The 19,226-nt window shown below is 39.6% G+C and overlaps 1 protein-coding gene and 1 long non-coding RNA gene across 12 annotated transcripts in view; one reads left to right on the top strand and one right to left on the bottom strand.

The window, feature by feature from the left end:
- PTPRM (protein tyrosine phosphatase receptor type M) overlaps positions 1–19,226 on the bottom strand; it is an 835,753-nt gene that overhangs the window by 126,737 nt on the left and 689,790 nt on the right. The window lies entirely within an intron of this gene.
- LOC126941146 (uncharacterized) lies at positions 7,160–17,497 on the top strand. Its single transcript, XR_007721105.1, has 3 exons — positions 7,160–7,305; positions 16,179–16,269; positions 17,106–17,497. It is a non-coding gene; the product is annotated as an uncharacterized LOC126941146 (long non-coding RNA).

Here is a 19,226-nt window from a genome sequence, read left to right as displayed (position 1 = left end):
TAAATTTTAATGAAGTCTAATTTCTTGATTTTCTTCTTTAATGGAGAATGCTTTTGGTGTAATGGCTAAGAATTCTCCACCAAGCCTTGGGTCCTGAAAAAATAACTTAAACTTGATATGAAACACTGCAAATATCTGTAATGTCTGATAATTAAATTACTAAACTAAATAATAGCTAATATTGAATAACCAACATTGAATCAGTGATCTCAGAGTTGGATATCAACACTGGATATGTTAGGAGACGCCTTCTTCAGATGCATCTGTGGACCTCAATCCACTTCTACCTCTGAATGAACAGGGAGGTGGCACTCGTTTCTTAGGGTTATTGAAAGTTTCCGGCCAGGCGTGGTGGCTCAAGCCTGTAATCCCAGCACTTTGGGAGGCCGAGACGGGCGAATCACAGGTCAGGAGATTGAGACCATCCTGGCTAACATGGTGAAACCCTGTCTCTACTAAAAAATACATTAAAAAAATTAGCCAGGCGAGGTGGCGGGCGCCTGTAGTCCCAGTTACTCGGGAGGCTGAGGCAGGAGAATGGCATGAACCCGGGAGGCGGAGTTTGCAGTGAGCTGAGATTCGGCCACTGCACTCCAGCCTGGGTGACAGAGCGAGACTCTGTCTCAAAAAAAAAAAAAAAAAAAAAAAAAAAAAAGTAAGTTTCCTGCATCCACTAGAGAAAGGTCAGGGTTGCTGAAAGAGCTGAGGCAAAAGAAGCTGTGGATTCTTATTTTATGGTACAGTCAAGCACCCCTGCTCTATTCCTCTGTCATCACAGCCACGTAGAGAGAGCTCAGAACCACAAGCAGCAGTGGCCATCCTACTGCATGGCACGGATTTTTGTCGTTGTAGAAGGGCCATGCTCAAGTGATTTTGGAGTCCCTAAGATAATCCCCGCTACAAGCATCCTGCTGTAGGTGGAAAAGGAGAGACCAGGAGCAAAACATTTCTAGAGGAAGACAGTACAGTGAAGGAGATCCCACTGGATCTGCTAGGATGTCCAAGAACCCAAGAATGTAGCAATAAATGCACAGGAAAGGCTGAGAAGGAGCAAAAGACACTAAAAAGTGAAAAGGAGAGAATGCAGTACAGTGCCATTGTTGTCTCAGATAAAGAGCATGACGACACCTGGCTTCTACGCCTATTGCGTTCCAGTTGCTGTGGGATATGATGTTCGTTGAGCAGGGGGCCCTTCCTTCACTTCCTTTGCAAAGCTAGTGTAACCATTATAACTCAGCTCAAATCTACCTTTTCCATGTATTTTCTATTTTAGTTTTGATTGGTCTTTTTTCCTTCAAGATTCTATCATGGGTATTAATATGTGCCACTTAAGTTTTCTTCACATCTCTAATATGTGAGCTTTAATGTTATTTTTACTGGCACAATTAGACTGTTGCCTGAAGAGGGGGCCTGCATTCCCCTTTTTAACTTCCACAGGCACAGAGTTGGGCACAAAGCAGGCAGGTGCAGGGTGCTTGTTGTGGGATTCTTTTAACGACTGCACAGCCATTGTGCGTGGCCCCTCCAGAACAAGAACGTAAGGACAGTTCTACGTTGGCAGAAACGTTCTAGTCTGCACTGCCTGATATGACGGTTGCTAGGGCTACTTGTGGCTACTGAGCACTTGCAACGAGGCTGGGATGACCAAGGAACTGAATTTTAATATTAAATGTAAATTAATTACATTTAAATAACCACACGCGCCTTGGAGCAACCCTTTGGGACAGCTCAGGTGGTGATTCACAGGGACCCACCAATGGGGCTGATGCCTCGCCCGGCCCAACCTTGGTGAGGCCTCAAATTGCAAGATCTCTTAGCATTCTTGAACAAAGAATATGATTTCTTAGTGTTACGGGCTGAATTGTGAACCCCCCACAACAAATTCATATCAATATGTTGAAGTCCTAAGCCCCCGAACCTCAGAATGGGACTGTATTTGGAGACAGGGCCTTCAAGAAGTAATTAAGTTTAAACTAAGGTCATATGGGTGGATCGTAACCCAGTACGGCTGCTGTCCTTTTAAGAAAAGGTGAGTAGGGCACACAGAGACCCCGGGGCATGCGCGCAGAGACCCCGGGGCATGCGCGCAGAGCTGACCACCTGCAAGCCAACGTGTGAGGAGAGGACGCCAACCATGCCAACACCTTGATCTTGAATTTCCAGCCTCCAGACTGTGAGAAAGTAACTTTCGGTTGTGTGAGCCACCCAGTCTAGCAGCCCGAGCAGATGGGTACACTTCCCACTCTTAGAGACGCATCATTTCCAGTCATGGCTGCACACACATTAAATGGAAGCGACTCTGATGTGTAACCCTGAATGCCAATAAACGAATTTAAAATGGAGAGATTTTCTTTCCAAGTGTCTGTTGTGCCTGCTGTGCCCTAGCCAGTGGCACTATCTAGAAAGCCAGATCCCTGAGCTGAGGCTGTGTGGTGAGCACTGGGTTGGAGTACACGAAGCAGAAAGCTTTCTGGGGATGTCATCTCAGGGCCAGGAGACTGCAAACTCTGCAGGCATGGCTCTCCCTCTGCAGGCTGAGAGTCAGTGCTGGAAACACACAGGCAAGCTCTGCTTCTCTGAGCGTCCTCTCCACAGTGAACATTCACATGTTTTATTTCTTTTAGAGGTGTCGTTATCACTGAGTTCTTAGTCAAGCCACGGTTCATGTGAGCAGGGAGACACTCTGTCTCACTACTATGGACCTGTGATTTGCTGATTAAAACAGGCCTGCTCCTAGAGGCAGCTCCACCCCACTGCCAGAGCCTTCAAGACACAGTGTCGAGTGAAAGAAAATGCAGTCCAGGGAGCTTACCACGGCTGTTAACCCACTCTTCAGGTAGGGCTTACTTTGTAATGATACAGGTGGAATTAATTAAGAGCTATATGGGGAGCCAGCAGCAATCTGCAAAGAGCCAGCAAAAGTCCCTTTAATTAAGGGTCAGAAAAGGCCTTTCCTTCTTTCTCCAGCCCTGCTACATCGGGCTTGAGAGCTATGAAGTCTCGCACAGATGCCGACTTCATGCCTTTTCCATTTCACGTTCCTCATTGTGGAAGATGACCTTGACAGAGGTCACTATTACATCGTTATTCTTTCACAATGCTCACATTTAGACCATCCTTGATGGATAAGAACATTTTTGAGGATATATGATGTTCAAAAAAGGGAATCTCACAACCTTCCTATAGAGTTTGTCAACTGAGACATGCTTTCAAAGAGGCAGTTACAAAACCCCTTTGGAAAAAGAAGTAAACAGTGTGTGTTATGTACATAAATACATATCCGGGTGGAAAAACAAGTCAACAAAACAAGTAAACATTTCAATGAACAGGAGAGTTTCAGGCTGATTGGGACATGCAGAATTGTAGCACAGCATCCAGGGCGACCTTCCCTCTTGCCCTCTGTACCCCACACATGTAACGGTTACATTCTGGGCTCACAAGGATGCTCTGTGCCACGACCTTTTTCTTATTTTCAGCAGCTACATGTAGTTTTGCACATACCCAAGAACTTCAAACGAATTTCTAGGCAATTACATTTCCACTGAAATGTATAATGTGAGCAGGTCTTTCATTTATTTATTTTTTCATTTTGCCTCTGCTTTCAGACAACTGCAGCAATCCCTCAATCAGAAGTGAAGGGTGAGGTTTAATGAGTTCATGTATAATTTAGTTTTCTGCAAAATGCTTCTTCACTTTCTGTTTTGCATAAGCTTAGGAAAGTATGGCAGTGTATCAGATCTACGAGGACACCAAAGATTTATATACATTTCGGCTCTACCTTTTTATCCTACGACTTCCTTCATTGGAATTGTGCACTCAGGTTAAATTAGCTGCTGTAAAAATATCAGAAAAGTTAAGCTGCAGAAACAACAGATGCTTTAATATTTTGCATTGCTCCCCAAATAGAAACTTTAAAGCAACTTTGCCCGCTGTATAGATATTATTTCTACAAAGACGCCAGGCATGTCTTTCTCATTAGATCCATTTGAGATCAATTTAGGTAGTTTCTTAGGTGATATATGAGTAGGTATGGAGAAATAGCTATGTGAGGTTGGCCAAAAAAGAGCTAAAGAAACAGTGTGTGCCACCCATTCACAATCTGGAAATGAAATAATATTATAGATTGAGAAACCAAAATCCTACTTTGTGGATATGCTTATGTTTTTCTATAGTTAATTTTTTTCTTCTAGCCCACTTCTCTCTCTACTCATGTGTACTTACAGATGCACACAACATATTGGCTTTTCCATTTAAATCATTGCTATCTCAAGCCTTTAAAAGCACCTCACTGTGTTAGTAACAGAAAATGTTTTTAAAGTATATCTCTCCTAGTAGCATAGCTACGATAACCAATGGAATACCTTCCAGTTGGCCATGCCATGAGAATGTGAAACACACAGAAACACATAGGCACAGAAAACAAGCTTTAGAAAAATCTTGCCGATTTTCAAGCTTTATTTCTAGTCTGTAAGATTTTTAATTAGTTAGATTATAGAAGTTTATATAACTGTAATATTAACTTTTGGAAATATGTTTATTTCTATATATCAACCATTGACCTAGAATTTCAATATCTTTTCTCCACTGCTCCTTTATGTGATCACACATATTTCACTTATTGCAAAACAGTATTACAACATTTAAATGCAAAAGAAAAATACACTTTGCTCTCCTTTGGCTGCCTTCTGCAGTGCCTCTCCAGTGCTAACTCAAGCAAATTTGTGCTCAAGTCTCACTTTCAACACTAGGTAAGCCTGACTTCAACTACTCAAAGTTATACAAACAACACAAATAAAAGTAAGCCACTTTACATGATGAAAATCCTAACATCAATATCATATAGTTGCACCATCAATAAGCTCAATTTCCAACATTTCTACTGTTTCTTTGTATCTTGGAAAAAAATAAAAATAAAAAAGATTACAGTTTTGGAGGACTTTGGGAGGCCAAGATGGGTGGATCACTTGAGGCCAGGAGTTTGAGACCAGCCTGGCCAACATGGTGAAACCTCGTCTCTACTGAAAAATACAAAAATTAGCCAGGCATGGTGGCATGCACCTGTAGTCCCAGCTACTCAGGAGGCTAAGGCAGGAGAATCAATTGAACCCGGGCAGGGGAGGTTGCAGAGAAACTCCGTGTCACTGAACTCCAGCCTGGGCAACAGAGTGAGACTGTCTCAAAAAAAAAAAAAGAAAAAAAAGAAAAAAAAATTACAGTTTTGGCAAATCTCTACAAATCATCCTTTTTTTCTGTCATTCACAATTAGGAGAAAGTTGTCAGGCTACATTCTGGTATCTAATGTACATAGAAGACCTGCTCCAACCTGTCCTCCGCCTCTTCAGGTCTCACAGACCCAAAGTCTCACAGGTCTCACAGACTCAAAGCATAGGGAAGATGAGGATGGATATTGTATTTGTTGTTGTTGTTGTAAAATGGCATGAGCCCCAGAGTCAGCTGCCCTGGGGTTCAGACTGCAGTACCTCTCATGAGCGTGGTGACACGGATATGAGACGGAGCTCTCTAACGATTAGTTTCCTCATGTCTACTGGGAGGAGGGCTGTCCTGACCCTTAAATGAGATCACACATGGAAGTGAGTAGCTCCGTGCCCAGCCCATAGATGATGGTCAATAACATCAACTGCTGTTAGGATAAAAATGTTGATTTCTCTTCCCACCACCATGAGGAAGTCCACTACCTGGCACTAAACATTTTCAAAACCAAGAAATTATGATCAGTTGTTAAACTTAAGCATTACTGGTCTGCGTTGACCTATCATACGACAATCCTTTAAAGAGCTGCTTGTCCAAAACGGGCAGTGTGGAGACCAAATCAAAGAACTGAAGTCCTCCTACTCAGAGAAGATGCAGTCCAGTTGTAACACTGATGAAACAGGCAGTAAACAGGACAGAGAGTAGTAAATAGAGTCTAAATCACGCTGCAGGGACTCCAACATGCTGTGAAAGTTTGGAGAAAGGAGAAATCCATGAGGGATGGAAGAGTTGGGTGGGAAGACTTCAAGGAGGAGCAGGATTTGAACTGGTCCTAGTGGAACCAACCTAAAGGACTTGGAAAGGTAGAGAACAGAAATGGGTTCCAAGCAGAAGCAAGTGATGCCTGCAACAAAGACAGTGGCGGGGAAATGAAGGAACACGTGGACATGACCCAAGCGAGAGGTTTTTACCACAGAACAAGGATATACAAGAGAGGTAGGATGGAGCTCACTAATAAGGGGTCATAGACACTCAGGGCTTTAAGTACTGTGAGTTTCTAAGCACAGGGAAGTGAATAATATTTCAGTGTGACTCAGGAAATCAAAGCCTGGTGGTATAATGACTGAATTGATCAGAGACACTGGCAGTGATCCAAGAATGAAGGGGCCCAGTTCTAGAACACAGTGAAAATATCTGTTGATATCTTGATGCATACACAAAGATGTATACACAAAATGTCATTCTCACAACAGTCCTATGAAATAGACACAAATCCCTTTTCTCAAGGAGGAGTTAGAGGTTTTGAGAGGTTCAGCAGAAGGAAAAGCAAACTGCAGTTTACTATAGCAGAGTGTGCCCTATGTCAGGCAGCACAAGAAAATGGCCAGGAAAAGGCTTAAGATTTTCAGACTTTCTGACCTCATTCAGGCCTCAAACAGCAGAACAATCTATTTACCTACCTATAAAGCTCTAAACACAAAGAGTTTCCTGGAACTACTGAAGTCTTTTTTTTTTCTTTTAGACAGATTCTTACAGTATTGCCCAGGCTGGAGGGTAGTGGTGCAATCATAGCTTACTGCGGCCTCAAACTCCCAGGCTCAAGCGATCCTCCCGCCTCAGCCTCCGAGTAGCTGGGACAGCAGGTGCACACCACCATGCCCAGCTAATTTTTTAATTTTTTTTTTTTGAAATGGGGTCTCACTATGTTGCCCAGGTTAGTCTCAAACTCTTGGGCCCAAGTGATTCCCCAGCCGTGGCCTCCCAAAGTGCTAAAATTACAGGTAGCTACCACACCTGGCCGCATTGAAATCTACATTTCCATTTTTAGCCTCCTTATAAATCAAATGGACAGAACTGAAAGAGGGATGCTTTGATTTTTATGATCCGTTTAATAACAATTTCAAAATCGAGCACTAATTTTTTATGCATTTTCTTACAGCATCAACCAGTTGCAGGTTGCAGAAGCAACATGTTTCCTACAGTGACTGCAGGCTGAAGGATAATCACATATGTCTTATAAATTAACGGGAAACCCTGCTAGTAATCCTTCAACATGCGATGCTGGAATGGTGTCTGATGTCACTCAAAATCCCAGTGAGTTCTTCCTTGATTAACTATGTATGCAAGCTCTTGACAAGGACATTGGAGGGATGTTTCCCGAGGACAGAGAGCGTGACTCTTATCCATTCTGGCTCAAAGTTTTGAACTTTGCTTAACAGAGTTCAGGTACTTATGGTGGTGCAAAGGGCTGTGTCCCTAAGGCTCTGCATGTCTAACAGTATTTCTGAGGGTCCTTGTGGGAAGAGTTTATAGGTCTAATAATTTAACAAATGCTTAGGTGGATGCCATTCTGAAAAATGGCCTTCCAAACGCAATGCCAGCACAGCTCAGGCACTGATTAAATGGTTCTGACATAATCGCCAATTCAGAAGAATCATGACAGCCACTACTCAAACAATTCTGGAGTGAAAACTACTGAAAAGAGTCACATGGGAAAAGCACTGGAAAAGCAATTATGAAGAATCATTTATTTATTTTATGGGAACACTGATGTCAAACATTGGCAGATTTTTAAAAAAGCATTAAAATTATCTGACCAATGCAGTAGTCATAGCTAGAACTCAAACACATAAATTTAGAAATTTTATTTAGTGAAAAATAGATCAAATTCCATGTTCTGCAGCCTATTTGAGGTTCTTTAACATGGTTAAGAGGTCAACATTAATGAGACCTGTGCCAAAATATAAACAAGAAGTCCAACATGGAAACTGGATATCAAGACCCTAAACGAAGCATAAACCGCTGAAAACTCCATACAAGATTTAGTCCCCACCAACAAAGCAGGGAACAGCACGACAGTGAGCAATTCTGGTGAGCTTAATGCTCCATCTACTGGGAGAAGTACCAGCGCTACCTGGTGCTCCTGGGCACAGTGACAACGGTTTCAAGCACACTGGAGTAGGTCGGTTGCCTCCCCATTGCAGAGGAGCTGGGGACTGAAATGAAAATGTTACTGGACCGCATGCTGACAGTCAGAACTCATGTTTAGAAGAATTTCCAAAGGGCAGAGGAAAATGGGCAAACCATATGGGGCTTCTGAGCAAACTGCTTTTCCATCAGTTCTGAACTGTTTGGCAAGCTCCGTTTTCTCCTCCTTTCTGCTCACCAGACTTACAGGACAAGTTGTATTGTTTCTAAGTGCTGTCAGTCTTGAATTGCAAATATAACTCATAAAAGACCCATATGTACCAATGATTCCTACTGTACTGCTGAATCCCCACAACCTCTGATGCCTGAGAATATGTTTTTACTGGGAGGATCTTGTTTAAAAATTAGAGCTTTTAGACAAAGCTCTGAAGGTTCAGCAGTGGAATGAAAACAAGAAGGAGCAGGAGCTGTGGAGGAAGATGCATGGACCTGGCTGAAGTCTAGGCTTTGGGGCGGTGACAAAAGAGAAGATGAATAACTGAGCAGAGGGTATGGAACATATAATCCCATCTTTCAGAACCACTGCAATTCACAGAAGGAAAGTGAGCCAGTAGTCAGGGACTCACGTAAAGATCAAGACTAGAGAGATCCATGGAATCAAGGTAAATTAGAGATGCTCACTCCATTTTACATGAACTTCCTGTACAGGGAAGAAAAGGTAGGGTGGGGGAGAAGCCTAAGAACAAATGGAAGAAACATCGTACAAAATAAGGTGATAGAAATGCATTCAAATCTATCATGAATCACAATAAACTAAAAATGTACTAAGTGGTAAAACGGTAGAATTTAAAGGTAAAAGCTGTGAGGTTTGATTGAAATAATAAAATCTAGCTATATGTTATGTATAAGAGACACCACTAAAATAGAGGGGTGGAAGATATATTCTAGAAAAAATACTAATTGGAAGGAAACTGGCAAAGTTATACTGAAATTAGACAAAATAAACTGTAAAGAAAAACATTACTAAAGATAATTCTATCACTGCTTAATGATAAAATGTTCAATTCACTTAAAAAGATAGCAATTCTAAACTTGTATTTTCCTAATAACTTAGCTTCAAAATATATTACCTCTTTCAACCCACTTCTTTTAGTAACTGATAGAGTAAATAGACAGAAATTAAGTACACAGAAAATTTGAACAAAAGCTTGATCTAAAAAATGTATAAAATACCATGCTCAACATTGTTTTTAAGAATACATAAAATATTTAAGAAAACTGACTATGTTAAGGCTCTAACTAGTATTCACAAATTGCAATGAATGTTCTATGATTGCATATAATGCAATCAAGTTGGAAATCATTAATAGATAAATTTTTTATCTTTTTAAGATAAGATAAATTTTATCTTTTTTAGATAAAAGTTTTAGATAAAATTTAGTTCTCATACTAAAACATACGCTCATAAACTCACAATCTTCTAAGTAATTCATGGGTCAAATAAATCATAATAAAAACTAAAAAATGTTTAACAGTCAATGATAATAGAAATACTATCTGTCCAAACTTACTGGATGCATGACAACGGTTACTTAGAGGAAAAATCAATACTCTCAAATCAATGTTTATATCAGAAAAAAAGATGGCAAGTTAATGTGTTTAGCACCTCATTTAAAAATAAGAAAAGAATAAACTCAAAGAAAGTAGAAGGAAATTAATAAAAAACAGTAATAAAAGAAATGTTTAAAAATGTAATATTAAAGATCAACAAAGACAAAAGTTATTTCTTTTTCTTTTTTCTTTTTTCTTTTTTTTTTGAGGTGGAGTTTTGCTTTGTCACCCAGGCTTGGAGTGCAGTGGCGCGATCTTGGCTCACTGCAACCTCCACCTTCCAGGTTCAAGTGATTCTCCTGCCTCAGCCTCCTGAGTAGCTGGGATTACAGGCACCCGCCACCACGCCCAGCCAATTTTTTGTATTTTCAGTAGAGACAGGGTTTCACCATGTTAGCCAGGATGGTCTCAATCTCCTGACCTCAGGTGATCCACCTGCCTCAGCCTCCCCAAGTGCTGGGATTACAAGTGTGAGCCACTGCGCTCGGCTGACAAAAGTTATTTCTTTGAAAAGATTAATGAAACTGACAAACCTCTGGCAGGAATGCTAAAGGAAAAAAGAAGGCATAAACTATATAATGATGAAAAAGGGATAAAGAAACATGAGTAAAAACAAATTTAAAAGATAAAAATATATTAAGAAATGTATGCCTCTAAATAAAAAAGATAAAATGTAGAAATTCATATGAAAATATTAACTATCAAAATTAACTCAAGAAAAATGAGAAATCTGTAACAGTCCTACTAACTATTGAAAAAAATTAGTAATCTAAAATTTTAGCATGAGGAAAATGCCAGATCTAGCCAGTTTTACAGGTCACTTTTAAACACTTAAGGGAAAGATAATTTTAAGAGAATAAAAAAACTACAGAATGTGATTCCATTCATTTAAAAAAGCAGATATTAATTCTAAAATCTAAATTAACTCTAACATTAATTCTAAAATCTAAAATTAATTCTAAAATCTACAACAATATGAAAATATAATAAGGATAATTAACAGATTAGACTCGCTTATGAACATGAATGAAAAATGATTAGTTAACAGCACTCAGTAATGTTTAATATATATCATGACCAAGTTAGGTTTATCCCAAGGATGAAGGGTTGGCTTTTTGGTATATAATAATATTAATTATATAAATTACATATCTGTTATATTAACTTGCTATGTTAACACACCAAAGAAAAGAAATCAAATAATTATTTTGTATCTCAAAATATGCTAAAAAGTATCCTATCACATCCAGTATCTATTCATGGTAAATAATATAAACAAATCAGGAATTAAAGGGAATTTCCTTAACCTAATCATAACTGATAACCAATTAAGGGTACTTGTCAACCAAAGTTTTTAAAACATTTCATGTAACATATATATTGTGAAATGATTACCACAATCAAGTTAGTTAACACATCTTATAATCTAATTTAGTTACTTTTGTGTGTGTGATGAGAACATTTAAGATCTACTTAAGTCTCAGCAAATTTCAAGTATATAATACAGTATGATTACTATAGTCACCATGCGGTACCATGCTGTATATTAGTTTCCCAGAACTTCTTCATCTAATAACTAAAGTTTGTACCTTTTGACCACCATCTCCATTTCCTCTAACCCTCCACCCCCTGGCAATCATTGTTCTGTTCTGTTTCTATGACTTTTTTAGATTCCACATGTAACTAAAACCATAGTGTTTATCTTTCTCTGACTTATTTCCTTTTGCATAATGTCCTCAAGGTTCACTCATGTTGTTGCAAATGGCAGGGTAGACTTCTTTTTTTGTGGCTGAATAATATTCCACTGCATATATGCACCATAATTTATCCATTCATCTATTGATAAACATTTAGGTTGATTCCATGTCTTGGTTATTGTGAATAATGCTGTAATGAGCATTGGAGTCCAGATGTCTCTTTAAGGTGATTCTATTTTTAACCTTCTGTGGAACCTCCATCCTGTTTTCCATAATGGTGGTAAAAAATTACATTCTCACCAACAATGCACAAGGTTTCCTTTTTCTCTACATCCTTGCCAACACTTAGGTTGATTTGTCATTCTAACAGGTGTGAGGTGATATCTCACTGTGGTTTTGATTTGCATTTCCTTGATGCTTAGTGATGTTGACCACCTTTTATTATACCTATTGACCATTTGTATATCTTCCTTGGAAAAATGTATCAGGTTATTTGCTCATTTTTAAGGATTTTTTTTTTTTTTTGCTATTGAGTTGTACGAATTTCTTATATATCTTGGATATTAACCCTCTTATCAGATATATGGTCTTCAAATATATTCTCTCATTCTGTAAGTTGCTTTTTCTCTTTGTTGATTGTTTTCCTTTGCCGTGCAGAAGTTTTGTACTTTGATATAAATCTGCTTGCTACTTTTGGTTTTGCTGCTTGTGTCTTTGGTTTCATATCCAAAAAGTCATTGACTGCTTTGTAGTGGGTCCTAAAAAAGCAACCAACCAACCAACCAAAGAAAAACACACTGCTAAGACCAATGTCGGGGGTATTTCTCTAGGTGTTCTTCTAACAGTTTTATTGTTTCAGGTCTCATGTTTAAGTCTTTGAACAATTTCAAGTTAAGTTTTGTGAGTATAAGACAGGAATCCAATTTCATTCTTTTGCATGTGCATATCTAGTTTCTCCAACCCATTTATTAAAGAGATTATCCTTTCCCCATCATGTATTCTTTGCACTGTTGTAAAATATTAGTTGATCATATATGCATGAGTTTATTTCTGGGCTCTTAATTCTGTTCCATTGGTCTCTGTGTCTGTTTTTATGCTAGGATCATACTCATCTGATTACTGTAGCTTGCAATCAAGTTTGAAATCAGGGAGTGTAATGCCTATAGTTTTATTCTTTCTTAAGATTGCTTTGGCTATTTGGGGTCCTTTGTGGTTCCACACAAATTTTAGAATTTTTTTTCCTATTTGTTAAAAAATGCCATTGGAATTTCGATGGAGATTTCACTGAATTTATCGGTCAGTTTGGGTAATATGGGCATTTTAACAATATTAAGTCTTCCAATCCATGAACATGCGATATCTTTCCACTTATGTGTATCTTCAATTTCTTTTGTAAATGTCTTCTAGTTTCCAGTGTATAGATCTTTCACCTCCATGGTTAAATTTATTCTAAGTATTTTTATTCTTTTTGATGCTATTATAAATATGATTTTTCCTCTTACTTCATTTTAACATAGTTTGTGTAGAGAAGTGAAACTGATTTTTGCATGTTTATTTTGTAATACTGATTATTAGTTCTAACAGTTTTTGGTGGAGTCTCTGAGGTACTTCTATATATAAGATCACGTTACATATAAACAGAGACGATTTTGCTTCTTCCTTTCCAATTTGGATGCCTTTAATGTCTTGTTCTTGCCTAATTGCTCTGGCTTGGACTTCCAGTACTATGTTGAATAGAACTGGCGAGAGTGGGCACCTTTGTCTTGTTAGAAGAAAAGCCTTCAGCTTTTCATTGTTGAGTATGTTAGCTGGAAACCTTTCATATATGACCTTTCATATACGCTGAGGTATATTCCTTCCATACACAATTTGTTGAGAGTTTTTATCATGAAAGGATGTTGAATTTTGAGAAATGCCTTTTCTACATATATTGAGATGATCATATAATTTATGTGCTTCATTCTGTTAATGTGCGGTATCATATTTATTGGTTTGCATATGTTGAACCGTCCTTGCACCCCAGGGATAAATCCCATTTGATTATGGTGTGTGATCCTTCTAATGTGCTGTTTAATTTGACTTGCTAGTGTTTTGTGGGTAATTTTTGGATGTATGTTCACTGAGGATATTGGTTAATTCTCTTTTCTTACAGGGTCCTTATCTGGCTTTTTTGTTCAGGGTAATACTAGCCTTGTAAAATGAGTCTGGAAGTGTTTTGTCATCTTCAGCTTTTTTGGAAGCATTTGAGAAATACTAGCCTTAATTCTTCTTTAAATGTTTGGTAGAATTCACCAGTAAAACCATCTGGACATGAACTTTTCTTTGTGGGAGATTTTTGATTAGTGATTGAATCTCCTTGTTATTGCTATATTTGAGTTTTCTATTTCTTCATTAATAAGTTGTACATTTCTAGGAACTTATCCAGTTCTTCTAGGCTATCCAATTAGTTGGCATACTTTAATCTTATCAAACCAAAAGATGTACAGGATTTATAAAGAAGATTTTGAAGCTTTATTGAAAAACATTAAAGAAGATCCAAACAAATAGAGGCATAAATCATATTAATGGATAGGAACACCTAATACCGCCAAGAAGACAATTCTTCCAAGATTTATAAATGCATCCCATGAAATTTCAAACAAAACTATACAGAGTTTTCCCTAAAGCTGACTGTCTGAATTGTCCGCGTTTCCCATGGACTAGGTGATTCTAAAATTATGGAAACACAAATACTGAGAATTAACAACATGTTTCTATAGAAGAAAGGCAAGGTAGGCAATAAAAGAGCTTATACACATAAGCAGGAGACAAATAATACTCCAGTAGATAAAGATGCAAAGGATATGAACAATTCACAAAAGAAAATTTTCACATGGTCAGTAAACATATGAAGACACGAATAGCTTCAAATGGAACAATAAGGAAATAATCTTTTTTCACTCATCAAATTGGCAAAGATTTTTTAAAAATTTAATAGCCATTTTAGTGAGGAATTGAAGTAACCATTCTTTTTTTTTTTTTTTTTTTTTTTTTTTTTGAGACGGAGTCTCGCTCTGCCGCCCAGGCTGGAGTGCAGTGGCGTGATCTTGGCTCACTACAAGCTCCGCCTCCCGGGTTCACGCCATTCTCCTGCCTCAGCCTCCCGAGTAGCTGGGACTACAGGCGCCCGCCACCTCGCCCGGCTAGTTTTTTTGTATTTTTTAGTAGAGACGGGGTTTCACTGTGTCAGCCAGGATGGTCTCGATCTCCTGACCTCGTGATCCGCCCGTCTCGGCCTCCCAAAGTGCTGGGATTACAGGCTTGAGCCACCGCGCCCGGCCTATTCTTACAGAGTGCTGATGCGAATGTGAGCTGATGCAACCTTCATGAAAACAGGTTGTCAAAACAGGAGTATGTAATGAATCTTAAGCATTTTATATACTTGAACTAGTAATTTCATCTCTTGAAATATAGCTTTAGAAAGCAATGGAGGTAAATCTAAAGAGTTATTTATAGCAGCGTTCATGGCAAAGATAAAGGAAACATTTGGGATATAACATTAAGTGTAAAATAAGACATGAAACTCTTTATATTAAGATTGTAATGTCTTAAAATATTAGACAGAAAATTATTGAAAACTGATAGTGAGTTGTAGGTGATTTTTTTAATGCTTTCTTTAAAATTTCCAAATTTCTTTAAAAATTATCTTTTCCTCTTAAAAGAAAACAACAAAATTGGGCCTGGAAAGCTTTAAAAACAAATTAAGTACTCCGTACTCTTACAACTGTTTTTCATCATTAAAATAGAGAAAAAAAAATAAAAGCAACCATTCTCTTTAGGCAGATAAATTATGTTAATTGGATTTATAGTATATTCCCTTCATATTTCAACAAGTAAGCTTAAAATACACTTAGTAATCAGCCAAGTAAAATATTTTGGCCATAAAATTGGCAAGGAGCTCACATGTATAATTACCTAAAGCACATAAATACAATACATATAAAAACATATGCTGCGTATTTATAATTAACACTGAATACATTACAATTATTCAGTATCTAATTTCCCTGAAGTAAACAGATAAAAGGTTTTCCATGTCTCCCTAAAGGGTGATAATAGAAGATAAAGTGAGTGAAGAAGTTTTTAAAATCTATAGCACAATGAATAATACGGGTGAATTCTCTGTTTTATTTTGAGACAGTTTTGCTCTGTTGCCTAGGCTGAAGTGCAGTGGCATGATCTTGGCTCACTGCAGTCTCTGCCTCCTGGGTTCAAGCAATTCTCCTGCCTCAGCCTCCCAAGTAGCTGGGACTACAGGTGCCTGCCATCACACCTGGCTAATTTTGCTATTTTTAGTAGAGATGGGGTTTCACCATATTGGCCAGGCTGGTCTCGAACCCCTGACCTTGTGATCTGCCCACCTTGGCCTCCCAAAGTGCTAGGATTAGAGGCGTAAACCACCATGCCCTGCCAATTTTATTATATTTCAATGATGGACATAAAACTACTTTATTTCAGAAGAGACAATAGAAGAAATTGGAAAAGTCAGCATGTCCTCTTTCTTTTCCGTGACATGACAGGTCAAAAATGTGGGCTCTAATTCAATATTACTGTGTTCTGAATGATACATGTGACAATAATACTAATTTACACACTGTAAAATGTGAAACATTATTAAGTAATTCCAAACATTTAGTCCATATATTTCCTTATCATTCATGATTCTTTTTTGTTCTTTTTTTTTTTGAGCAGTAGCAAGGTTTATTGTGAAGAGCGAAAGAACAAAGCTTCCACAGCGTGGAAAGGGACCCAAGCGGGGTTGCCCTTGATTCTTAAGAACTGGGTGAGTAGGGATTAGAGACATCATGGAATCATAACCACATTTCAGACATTGTGAGAACTTGATACAAACGTGTGCTAATACTATGACCTTATCGTCTCAATGCAGACTTCCCAGTGTTTTGGAGATGGGGTAGAGGTTAGAAGTGAGAATGGGAGGAGGCTGAAATGAGGGGAGAGAGAGGAAGAAAAGATAGGAAGGGCACATCGGGATAGAAACCACTTCATTCAGAAACTTGGAATAAAATCAGAACCAGCCACAGAGAACCAGAGAAGTGCCTGTGGATCATACGTGACGGTCGTGTCCCCACACAGATCTCCAACAGCCAGTTAGTGTCGCCCCACTGAAAAACATTCCATCCATGAGAATACGCCCATCAAACTGGAAATCCAGCATCTCTAAGGAGACCGTACTACTGCTAATATTATAGGTATTTTGTGAGTAGTTGCTGTCACAACTGATAGAAGTTGCTTCATGGAAGTTCCGTGATTTCCTCAATGTTCCAGTGTTAGAGAGTTCGCAGAGAGGAACCATGACCCACATTGGCCTTCTGATTCCTAATCCACTGCCCTTTCTACAACACAGCACTGTTCTTTGGAAAAAAAAAAAACACATTGACTTTTCAACTGGTTATTTTTTGCATCATTGAATCAAAGTGTAAGGTGTTATCTTGGCTCTGCCATGAGGTTAATAAGAGTGTCAGTTATTTTGAATCATTCCATTGAAAAAAGATTCATCAACTTCTAGAGAAGATTTTTTTAGAAAACCTTGGGCTTTCAAACACAACTCAGGTTTACAAACTTGTCTTCTCCTTCTCTTCTCCCTTCTTCCTGCTGCAGGGTTGGCTGGCAGCCACGAAATCATCTAGGAGAGCAGCACATGGAATCTATGGCTCTCGAGAGCTGTAGCTTGATTTTAGCCTAGAACTGGTCAAGCCGGATGAGCCAGGCTGGCGGATATCGTCAGAATGATTTTCCTGCATTCCTCAGACAATGAGAAGCTAGCGCAGGGAGGAGCAATGTTGCAGTGACCTCATGTCACAGAGCTGAGACCCTGAGTGAGATTAATGGACAGCATCTGCTGCTGCTGAGCTGCTGAAACGCACCAGAGTTGGCGCTGCCAATGGGGCCCCAGGCTAGATGGGTCCTCTGCCAAAGGACAAACCGCTGTTCAAAGCAAACACAACAGCGGAGAGGAAAACGAACATTCCTGCCATGAAATCACAAGTCACATCAATAAAACACAAGGTTAATTTCCATAGGTCTGTGTCTCCACGGAGTTTCGTACGGAAGTAATGTGCTTCGGTAGAAAGAACACAGGCTTTGGGTTGCTGCAGCCTGCCTGCTACTCTAGACAGGACAGCCTGGGGTGAGTTACTTAAATTCTGACTCATTTTCTCATCTGGAAAATGGGTTTGATAGTAATGTAACAGCATTGTGGTTAGAAATACACATCTCTGTGTGTGCTGTTTGTGTAGGTGTGTATTTTTTTTTTTTTTCTTTTTTTTAAGATGGAGTCTTGCTCTGTCGCCAGACTGGAGTACAGTGGCACGATCTCAGATCTCTGCTCACTGCAACCTCTGCCTCCTTGGTTCAAGTGATTCCCCTGCCTCAGCCTCCCAAGTCGCTGGGACCACAGGCACCCGCCACCAAGCCCAGCTAATTGTTTGTATTTTAGTAGAGATGGGGTTTCACCATGTTAGCCAAGACAGTCTCGATCTCCTGACCTCGTGATCCGCTCGCCTTGGCCTCCCAAAGTGCTGGGATTACAGCAGTGAGCCACCGTACCCGGCCCGTGTGTGTGTTCTTTGTACAGTGCCAATATAGTAGGTGTTAGACATGGGCAGGTACTCTCAACATCATGAAAGTTCTAGAAGCCAAGAAAGACTTATGGAAAGTCCAGCCCTCAAAGCCCTACTCGCCTCTGAAATGCCTTTATGAGCTGTGAAACTGTCTATGATGACATAGAGTTTCTTTGTTGGAATAGTCATGTTCCATGACACGGAATAGTCATGTTATGAAAGCACTGGAGTCTCACATAAATAATTCTACATTGCTTCTATTAGGGGTTGGTAAGAGATAGGAAAAAGCCAAAGTGCTTTTCCTCCTCTCGCACATTCAGCCCAGCACAGAACACTGCTGTGGTCAGATGTGCCGGATTTTTCCACACCAAGCAACTCTCCAGTGGACACCAACTCCGTGTCCTCTCATTCGCTTCCATTCTGACACTTTCTACCTGGAGTCAGATCCCATAGGCTGAGGGCTCAGTCCCACAAAATGCCGCCCCCGCTTCAGATGCCAGTCCCCGGTAGTAGGCTGTCTTCTATACTATCAATCAGGGTTCCCACGACATCCTCCTTAGGTTTAATTTATTTGCTAGAGCAGCTCACAGAACTCATGGAACACACATTTACTGGTCTATTATAAAGGATATTTTAAAGGAAACAGGCAAGCAACCAGATGAACAGGTGCGTAGGCCTGGGTATGGGGCCATGACGCCAAGCTTCCATGCCCTCTGTGGATGTGCCACCACCCAGCACCCCCGTGTATATATTCAGCAGCCCAGAAGCTCATCACAGCTTGTTGTTGAAGAGTTTTTAGAGAGTGTGATCTCTAGCTGCCTCTATCCTGCTTCGCTGGAGGTTGGTGTGTGGGGCTGAAAAACTTCCACCTCTCCAATCATTAGGTTTTTCTGGAGACCCACCCCATCCTGAGGCTAGCTAAGGGCTCCACTCTAAGTCATCATTAGCATAAAGTTAGATTTTAGTAAAAGATGCTCTCATCACTCATAAAATCCCAAGGGTTTTTTTTTTTTTTTTTTTTTGAGACAGAGTCTTGCTCTGTGCCCCAGGCTGGAGTGCAGTGGCCGGATCTCAGCTCACTGCAAGCTCCGCCCCTCCGGGTTCGCGCCATTCTCCTGCCTCAGCCTCCCGAGTAGCTGGGACTACAGGCGCCCGCCAC

The sequence above is a fragment of the Macaca thibetana genome, chromosome 18 (assembly GCF_024542745.1).
Source record: "Macaca thibetana thibetana isolate TM-01 chromosome 18, ASM2454274v1, whole genome shotgun sequence".
Classification (NCBI taxonomy): domain Eukaryota; kingdom Metazoa; phylum Chordata; class Mammalia; order Primates; family Cercopithecidae; genus Macaca; species Macaca thibetana.
This window is presented reverse-complemented; position numbering and strand designations above follow the sequence as displayed.